The 10,745-nt window shown below is 32.7% G+C and overlaps 1 long non-coding RNA gene across 1 annotated transcript in view; it reads left to right on the top strand.

Moving 5' to 3' along the window:
- Nucleotides 1-10,540, top strand: part of LOC132013189 (uncharacterized) — a 153,373-nt gene extending 142,833 nt beyond the window's left edge. The window contains exon 3 of the long non-coding RNA XR_009402905.1: nt 10,458-10,540. This is a non-coding gene — a long non-coding RNA (uncharacterized LOC132013189). The remainder of the gene's footprint in view (nt 1-10,457) is intronic.
- Nucleotides 10,541-10,745: the final 205 nt, after the last annotated feature.

Consider the following 10,745-nt stretch of genomic DNA (forward strand, 5'->3'; position numbering starts at 1 on the left):
AAAAGAATGCTCTTTGTTGAAATTGCAAATTTTGTTAGTGTTCCAAATCTTGCCTACAAACAAAAAAATGGCATTTAGAGGCCACACTTGTTTTACTTTCTTTGTTTTTGGTTTATGTTATTGAACAAATAGAAATGGTGAAATCTTACAAACACTTTATAGCTATTAGAAGGAAACAGGTTTTGGAGAAAAAGTATTTGTCCCCAAGCAAGCCTGGGATTTAAGAAAATAAAAGGATTGTTTTAAACTTTGTCTATTGAGGCAAACTGCCTGCAAACTTCAAGAAATATGTAAGTTGAGAAAACCTATGCCTTAATTATAAGAATATTCAAGAGAGATTTCAAAGTATTTTAAGGAAGTCAGATCATCTAGCAGCTGTCTACAAGATCATAGTTCCTAATCAGATTGCTATTTCCTTGCTCCTCATAAAGAAATGCTCAATACTTTTATTCACATTCCTTTTTTCCTTTGCTTCCTTTAAACACTGCATGCAGTGGGACATTTTACAGGTCTAGTGTCCTGTGAAAATTAGTGAGGAATCATCACAAGAATAAGCTAAGACGTATACCCATATGAGGGCTGCTCCTACCAAGTTAAAAATTAATTATGATATCTGTCTCATATGGTCAGTATAACTTGAACAAAGATATATAAAGTCCATTTTTCCACATAAGCTTCAAATACAGCACAACATATAAAATCCAAAGCCTTTCATTCAGTATCTATTCAAATTAGAATATATTGCACTCAGATGTAGGCATCAATAAGGATTATATTAACATTTACATGAAGAAAGTAAAAAATAAATTTCAGGGTAACATTTCTTCTAATACAGCCATCTTCGAACAATGGGTAAAGTTAGAGAAAGCATGAAAAACTTGCCAAAGCAAAGAGAAGTGCCCTAAAAGGAAATAACTGAAGGTGATACAAGTGAAGTTAAGATGCCTAAGGTCACACCCATAACAGACTCTGGACCAAAACCTCCCATCTCTGGGTCTATTGATAATCTCTCCTGATCATAATGAGCCCTAGGATTTTATTTATTCATAAACTATTTTAAATATGTAAAAAATAGCAAATATTTGAACAAATGTTCATGTATCTATTTCCCAGCTTTGATAAATGTCTAAATTACTTGAAAACTCTTTTTGGTCAAATTTCCATAGTTTCCTATTCTGTATTGAGCTCAAGAAAAGTTGTACTTGGAGATTATTTGCTTTTTTCTTTGTTAGAGTGAAAACAATGCTCTTTCCAGACTGGCCTATTTCAAGTGGAATGCCGAAAGTCCCACACAAGTTAATTTTTACTTTTTATTCTTTAATACTGATAAAATGCTACCTAGAGTCACATTCTCCATTTAACATCTATAGCTTATCAACTTCAATCATATCATTTCTTTAAATGTCAACAAGAGCATTAAGGATTCGAGAATATTTTTTTCACAAGTTCCTCAAATCCAAGAGAAGATTGACTTTAAAATATAAGACTGAATAAACAGTTTTATATCTTTGGGATACATGATAAAATTTATGTTGGCTTTTAGATATTATATGTACAATTACATTTTGTTTCCTTAATGCATTCTTCACAAAGGACAGCACAAATACAGTCCTTGACATAAAACAAAGTGTGTTTTTGTGTTTATCGTATAGCGTTTTTCTTTTTTCCAAAATAACAGCTGCTTGGTGGTCACCTTGAGCCTTAGGAAGAGTTAATAAGACAGTGTATGTTGTATAATTTCACTATTATTTTATCACTCAGCTTCATAAGTGGTATTTAAAGTTAAGAATAATTTTACATCTTCTTTATGTTAATAGAAAAGAAAACACATTTTGAAAATTAGTCATTAATTTCCCTTGGTAGGCAATTATATTAACCATGCTATTGCAATAATATTGTTTTATTATGTTATTACTAGTAGTGAAAGTACATAATTTTAGAGAATTAATTTTTTCTGTATAGTTTTAAAATTTTGCAATGCTGTATTGCAGTAATGGGTTTGGATCATACAGAGAAATATCCTTTGAAACTCACTGTGGCCATTTACAAAATATGAGGATTTAAAATCAAAACTCCCAAGACTGAGAGGAGTTTATCATAAATTTGAGTTTGTCACTTTTTCTGAAAACAAACTTAGGGAGATATACGGGTTTATTTCTAAATGTTTGGATAAAGGACTATAATGCTAGGCTGTCATCAGTCGTGAAATCAGGTGATACATTCTGATTTAAAAGGGCTAGTATTTATAATTGCTACTTGTATATATAAGCAGTGATAAGGGAAAAAAATAAGCTATTATTTTTAAGTGAGCTGCTGGTAAATTCAGTACAGATTTATGACGTGAAATTATTCAAGTAACTTTTCTGTAGCAGACGGATATTCTTTAAGTACAAAAGTTAAAAAGGAGTTAGGTGAATGGAGTAAATATAAGGGCACATTAAGAAATGGGAATTTAACTTTAAAATACTACCAGCACTCTTTAAAGTATAAAAAAAAATGCACCTAGCTTATATGATCTAATTTTATTATTACATTTTTATCTACCAAGTCATTATGAACTAGTATTTATAGCCTAATACTAGGTCAATAGCACTTTTCTAAAACCACTTAATGGTGCCAAGATTATGTCCTTTATTATTTAATTATTTGACAACATTCATTCATTTATAGAACTAATGGAGAAAAATAAAACTTTTTTTTTTAAAGATTTTATTTATTTGTTTGAGAGAGCAAGAGGAAGACGCAAAGGAAGAGAGGCAAAGGAAGAGGAACAAGCAGACACTGACCTCGTGGGGAGCCCCACGTGGGGCCAATCCCAGGACCTCAGGATCATGACTTGAGCTGAGGTCAGATGTTCAACTGACTGAGCCACCTAGGTGCCCCATTTTTTATTAATTTCTTAAAGAAATCACAGTCAAGAAGAGCAGGCAGATATTTAAGTAACTAGTTGTCAAATAGAGTGATGAATATTACTCAGATATTTACAATTAATCAGGTATGCTCTTCCTGTCCTTCCTCTTAATCTAGTTGAAGGAGTAAGACTAACATGAAGAAATTACCTGAGACCACTTAAGACTGAAACCAGATTTTACTGAAAGAAAGTTAGGCTAAGATGTTTTTCTTTCTTCCTTTCTTCTTTCCTTCCTGTCTTCCTGTCTTCCTTCCTTCCTCCCCCCCTCCCTTTCTCCCTCTCTTTTCTTTCCTTCCTTTCCCTTCTCTTCCTCTCCTTCCTTCCTCTCCTTCTTTCCTTCCTTCCTTTCTTCTAGAATGAGATAAATTTTAGAATCTGTCAGACCACAATTTGAATCCTGGCTCTGATATTTACTTGCTATACAATCATGTAGTTTGCTCATGTACAAAATAATCATAATATCATGGAAGACTGTTTTTAAGACTATATAAAATAACATGTAAATTCTAGAACTGTAATCCATAAAAATCTGTCCCTTCCCCATCTCAGTTCTTCTCTGTGGCTATAAGTACAGTTATATGTTGTGGCTATAAGTACAGTTATATGTAATCAAAGAGGAGATGGGAGGTATAGACAAAGATAATAAATGATCAAAAATACCTTTATAAATAGGTAATATTTGGATTTTGTTTAATAGAAGGAGACTTTGATAAATAAAAATGAAAACATGATTACGTCTGGGGCAAGGCATTCAAAAGACCCTAGAACAGAATGTAGAATTAAACAAGTTGTATTCAAATGTCGTGGGATATTATGGAATTCCATATTGAGAAAGGGTAGAAAATTAGTTAAAAGCTTGGAAAGCTACTTTGCCAGCTACTGGGGCAATCAGAGGTTGTTTTAGGCTCTTGAAAAGGAATGATAAATTGAAGGGGAAATTATAGGGTAAAATGTATATGAAGCAGGACCTACTAGGAGACTGCAGTGGTGGTCTATGATTAAGATAAAGTAGACCTGGTCTAGTATATAAAAATGAAAAGGAAAAAGCAGGAGGGACATCTAAGAAATACTTAAAATGTATACATTGTGGATATAGACGAGAAAAAGTGGAAACAGCACAGAATAAAAGCTAAGGGAGATTAAAAAATAGGTAGTACCAGGGGCACCTGGGTGGCTCAGTTGGTGAAGTGTCTGCCTTCTGCTCAGGTCATTATCCCAGGGTTCTGAGATCAAGCCTCCTTTCCCCTTTGGCTCCCACAAGGAGTCTGCTTCTCCCTCTTCCTCTGCCCCTCTCCCACACTCATGCTCTCGCAAATAAATAAATTAAATCTTTAAAAAAAATATAGTGTCAGAAGTAAGTACTGGATCATGAGCACCTTGTTGAGGAATCAGATAAGTTTAGACTTGACAGGATGAGTTTGATGCTATAGAACAGCATGAAAGTAAGCGTGTTATATATAAAGTTCCTGATTTTTCTTTACATGTCTTTTATTTGGTACACACTAAGGGAGTTATTGAGGTTCATTTTTTTTCCTTCCTGCATAATTCGGTATCCTGTATTTCCAAGAGACCAACTCTGACCAAGAAAATCAAGTGGAGGTGTTCTGTATGTTTCTGAGTATATAGTGTTGACTAATAATGGCAATATTTTGTAATAATAAAGAGCTCAAACCAACCTTTGTATGGAACCAGAACTAAGGATGGCAGAGAGGAGGGACCTAAGATGCCGTATCTTTAGTAACTTTTTTGAATTCATGTATCAACTAATCCCAATATATGCTTGTAAGATCCTAAGTCCACATTTCTTTAAAGCCCATAGTTAACAAAATGCTTGGCATGGTTTATTATTTTCACTCTTCATACTGTCATCTAAATCTGTTTTCCTTACCACAGTAATATGCACCCTAGTGTAGTGAATATATATTCTTCCAAATATTGTTTTAGACATACATGTTACTAAAAAAAAATATTTTTAAATTTTCAAAATGATATTTTGAGGTGGCTCTGGCTTCAGCTCCAGTATGTAAAGAGCTTAGAAGTTGAAATCCCATCACATATAAAGAAAAAGCTGGACATATTGAGAAAGCAAAGACTTCTTTTTTTTTTTTTTTTTATTTTTTGATGCATCAGAGACTGGGTTTTTAGGAGAAAAAAATTATTCCAAATTTGGAGAGACAGGTGAATCCAGAGTCACAGCAAAGTTTTGCTTTTCTGAAACAGAAGTCTATGCAGCTATAAACTGGTATGAACACAAATATAATAATTTTGATGAATTACTGGAAATTAAGCTGGGCAAGTATGACAGTGAGAAACTCCTGTGGATGTAGACTTGGAAGAAGCACAGTTTCCAGTAATCCCACTAGATTCTCACGGTAAATATCTAGGGAAGGGTTCTTTGATAGCAAACACATGAAAGACATTCTTCGTAACAATAGCCTACTCTCCAGCACCCTGTCTTACAGCTGTGGGGAAAGGCCCTTCCTCTTACTCTAGCCCCTTCTAGTCTGTTTTACTGAAAAGAGGACTAAATACAAGAGACACTTGTAAAACACAAGCAATGAAAAAATTTGAGATTTAATTGAAAGGCTAGAGAAGGTTTCTTCTTCAACATACCTTGTCTTCTATAGGGCTCTAGTACAGTAAGAGTGGATTATAGCTTAAGGGGCTGAAAGACACAGACTACCTCTGAAAAGGTGTACACCTTGTGAAAATGGCACCCCATAAACACAATAGCTTGTAATTTCTTTGTTCACCATAAGTATGATATATCCCTAGCCCTCAGTTCCAATGCTGGCCTTAGCCTCAAATAATATCTTTGAGCTAACAAAAGGTAGAAGAAATAAAGCCTGCAAGTCTAAAAAAAACATTTTAGAATTGATAAATTTAAATCATATTGCCGGCTGCACAGGATGCATTCTTGTCATATAAGCATATTGCTATATCATCATAAATAAACTAAATGTATTTAATCTATTAATTGGAAATTTTAAATGTTTTATTAAGCTATTAATTTGTCTATATTTTACTTTGTCTCTTAAAAAGCCAATATATAAGACATATTGCCATATTATTTGCAATTTTCATTAAACACTTTCCAAATTTATAGAGTCTAGAGGCAATTTTGCATAATCTTAATTTGCAGCGTTATTTCTTCATATTTGTTCTAGTAATTTTCTGCACAAGCCAAGGGGCCAAATAAATTCTAGAAGTGAGACTTTCTAAAATCGTAATAGTTTTACCATCATCCTCATTTTTTTTATATCATCCTGATTTTTATTCTAATTATCTACTACCACAATAGAAAAGAGGAAGTATAATGCAGAGGAAGGCATTGATTTTTTAAAAACTATCATGAACCTATGTCTTATATTCATCAACATAACATTAGTAAACAGAAGGTGTAATAGCATTCATTAATATTTTCAGTGAGAATGAAAAAGCTAAATTACAAACTACATCTACACATAGTGACAGATGAGGATGAGAATTTCTACATTAAAATTTCTGAGCATGCCTTCTTATTAAAGTTAAAAATACTTCTCTTCAAAGGTTCTTTTCGGAAATAATGTGAAATTGTAATGTTTGATGCCTCAAGCTAAGAAACATACTGCTTCAGAAAAATCAAATTTGATTTGGGTTTCAACAATTCTTAGAATGCAGTGATTTGTATGCCAGCTACACTTTTTTTTTGTATGCCACCTACACTTCTAAATCAACCCATACTGTGTAGTTGACATCACCATTGGCACACTCAGCCTCTGCACTATTATTTGCTTTGTACATAGGAATGAAAACGGTTGGGATGAAATGCTAGGGAACAAATTGTTTATAGGAGGAAATATGTAATAACATTTTTTAACACTCCCTCCTAAGTTCAAAACAATAAATAAGACAACTTTAGTTTTTCATCTTCGGGTGGAAAATGTGTGCCTTTGAACATTTTCTCAATGAAATTTAATTCACAGCTTAGAAAAAGGAACTCTTTTCCTTCAAATATTTTCATATTTTATTTTTTTTTCTTAGAACATGAGACTAATCATTTTTTACAGAAAGTTAGTGCTCATCCAATTTCATGGGGTTATTGGTTCATATGATAGATGTAAAAATGCAAGTGTTGGTTATTTTATCTTCTCTAAAAATACAAACCACTATAGGTCACAGTAATGGCATTTGGCTTATCTCTCAAACACAAATATAGCTTGGGGGAACTACTGATGCATTTAAGGAAAGAGGCGCCAATTTCTTACGTAAAACCCTAAAGTTATTGCTGTCTGCCTTCTATTGTATGCCCTCTAGATAAAGTATTACCAATAGTTAACAGAATGTTATTCTTTAAATTTAAAAAGTACAGGTATTACTTTTTAAGCTCCATATAGTTAAAGATGAATTTGTTTACAGAAAAAGTTTGTACTTAAGATTGATAATAAATCATTCCAAATAATGTTTTAATAATTTATAATTAATTAATATTTACTAATGACTTCTATGTTATAGACTCAAGGTTAGTATGTAATTGCTAAGAATTTGTTATGTATACCACATTTGTACCAATAATTAAAACCTAATGTACTACTAATAATATAATAGCTACCTTTATTAGACACTTGGTATCTGCTCTTCAGTAAGAAGGTTTACACTGCACATTGTGGTAGATTGTTTTAATTCCTCACAATTATTTACTCTTTCTCTTTGTTGTTATATTTTTAAGTGAAGTATACCTTCTTACTCAATGAATTGGGCTTTGCCTTGTGACTTGCTTGACTGATTGAATAGAAGCAAACATGACAATGTGCATGTCCCAACAGAAGAATACAATGCATTTGTGTTTTTCTTTCCTCCAATTCCTTTGCCTCTGCTATCCACTATGAGAACATTATGTTTTGGATAATAATAACTACTCATTAAGTCTGGGTTATAAAGTAAGAAGATGAATGAGGCTCAGTTGAGTTTAGCTAAGCATTAGACCTCATCTAAACTGACCAAGAAATATGTATTTATTTTAAGTCTCTGGTATTTGGACTGATTATTGTTCCAGAAAAAGTTAAACAACATAGAAATTTATACTGGAAGTTGGATGATGATGTAACAAAAATATCTAAAATATGTGTCTCTAGATTTCTACTGACAATTGAGGTAAATGATATATAAAGATGATAGAACAGTAATAACTTGAAAGATAGAAAATATATCTAATTAAACTATAGGCTTGATCACAGTTTTCTTGAAAAAAATGTTACAATAAGTTGGTTCTCATTTGATATACTTCTACAAGAAAGGTATTAGTAGGAAAAGATTTGGCTTGTTTAGAAGCAGTAATAGAAACACTCAAAGAAAATCTAGAATTTATATGACTTTGCAGACTGAAAGATACATCTATTTTTCATCCCCAATTAACAAAAATTTCAGTGATACTTTCTCAGGACAAATCCCATCTATGGGCATGTCTAGAAGGCAACAGTTTTTTCAAGGATGTAACCTCCAAATTCTTTATTAAGGTCTAAAATTAATGTGGCTCTGGGAAGGATTTGGACAAAGAGATCAGGGTAAAGAACAAGGTCTTGTCTCACAGAAGCTTGATAACTTCCAAAGATGTTTGCCATAGTCCAGGAAGGCAAATATGACTCAGAAATTATTGGTATATATATTGATACCTTGAGGTGATGGCAATCAATTAGATAAATATTTCATCCAAAAGTGCCTAAATGCTGCAGGTTTGGATTTCAAAGATTTTGTAGCTGATATTTAAAACAACCCTTGAACATTCAACTTTCTAAGGGCATGAAGCAGGCTGAAAGAGCTACTCAGTGACCAAAGAGGGCATATTCTCCAAAGATATTTACAGAGGTGAGCAAAGAGTCTAGTATAAAAAGAAGGCCCTCCCAGAGACAGGTCAAGATCCATAGAGAACAATGAACTGGGGAGTCAATGTCAGAGGTATAATCAAGGATTAGCCCTTAGCCAAAATAGAGAGTTATTTTAACCAGTACAATAGGATTTCAGAATTCCTAAGCACCAATAATTACCTGTCTTGTTGAATAGGGTTACTTGTTTTTTGTTGTTTTTGTTTGTTTATGTTACTGTTTCACTATTGTATGTAGGGTATGTAGGGTACCATAAATTAAAAGGACCTGAATTTTATGAATATTATATAGATCAAGATCCTAGACTTTGAGGGTCAAGCACTGATTTGATAACATTTTTGAGGTGTCTTGTGAAGAAGATTAATATAGTTTTTTTTAATTAATATAATTTTTGTGTGTGAGAAGAAGGTAAACATTTATAATCAAGAGTATAATCTAAAAAAAGTATAATCTATGGTAGAATTTATTATTTATTAATAATTATTCCATCATCTTTACGTTTGTCATGCTTCTATGTATGTTGACTACGTCTCTCTACCTCTTTGTGCTTGGCCATGAAACTTGCTTTGGACAATAAATGTGAGCAGTAGGATGTATACCAACTCTCTTGCTTCTTCTGCCTTCTTCAAGAGAAAAACCTATCTTGTCAGTGGCTACCCATTCAATATGGGGCCAGGATTGAAGAGATATATGAAGCCCAGAAATGTCCACTAGAGCCACAGCTGATCTATATCCCTCATGTAACCTGAACAAGATAAGTTTTTCTAAGCCATTGTGATTTTAGAGTTGTTTGGAATTTTGTACCCAAAAGCTCATTGATAAACATATATTTTTTTTTAATCTGTGAAACATTATGTTGGCCATTATTACATATTTTTATGGATGAGTCATTTAAAGCTTAGAGAAGATAAATTTTTAAAATAATTATTGAAATTCATATAGCTGTTGAGAGACAGAGATAAATTTCATAGTCATTCTAAATCTAAAACCCTACTCATTCCAATAAGCCATGCTTATATTCTTTCTCAATGACATAGTTGAATTGCCAATTTTCTAATTAAAAGTGATGCCTTTATTTCTCCCCAAATTAGTCAAAATAATATTCCATTGCATTTTCTTTTTAAATAGCCTCATAAAAATTTGATGACAAAAGAGCATCATGATCAGTAAGTCTGATGCCTTGGGAATATGCTATATTTAAGTACACATTGTTTTTCAGCTAAATTTGAAAGGCAGAAATCCAAACTATGGTATGTACCTAAGGAAACCTGTTTTTTTCAGTGAATGTGAACAACTAAAGTAGATGCCCAGGTCCTTAATCATGTCCCTTCAATGTATAATGTCAACAGTAAAATTCAATGAAACTAGAAAAGAGAAGAAACATCAACATATAGGATTTAAGGGGGTCTAGCATGTTATAAAGTCTAAACCCTTCATTTTACAGAGGAGGAAATTGAGGAACAATGAATCATGTGTTTGCTTAAAGGCAACAAAGTAGTAGAAGTATATGAAGTTTCTCCTTAAATTATAGAGTTTTCAAAGATTAGAGGATTTGAATATGTTTACATGTCAAGTGGCTTTCTGAAGCTTTGGTTATTGAACTGGCTCTAAGTATGGCAGTTTGCTATATTGAGTAAGAAAATGCCAAATGGATGACTAGTTTACAAAGTGTGTTTCTTTTGCAGACAGGTACTTGTGAAGTGGAAAAGATGAGTGATGATTTTAAACAGTGACTCTTTAATATCAGAGGTCACTGGGTCCATGGATGAGGAAGGTAATAGATTAATGTTGATAACATTTTCAGACTTAGCAATCATATCAGACATTAGAATTCTGTGATAACACAGTCTGTCTGAGGTCATTTTAACCGGGCATTATAGTATTAATCTTGAACACATAGGTAAATATTCTCTGAACATTAATTATGGTTAAGAGAAGCTGACTTTTTCACTGTGTCATAAGCCTCCTGTGAC

Source organism: Mustela nigripes, chromosome 3, assembly GCF_022355385.1.
Source record: "Mustela nigripes isolate SB6536 chromosome 3, MUSNIG.SB6536, whole genome shotgun sequence".
NCBI classification, from domain to species: domain Eukaryota; kingdom Metazoa; phylum Chordata; class Mammalia; order Carnivora; family Mustelidae; genus Mustela; species Mustela nigripes.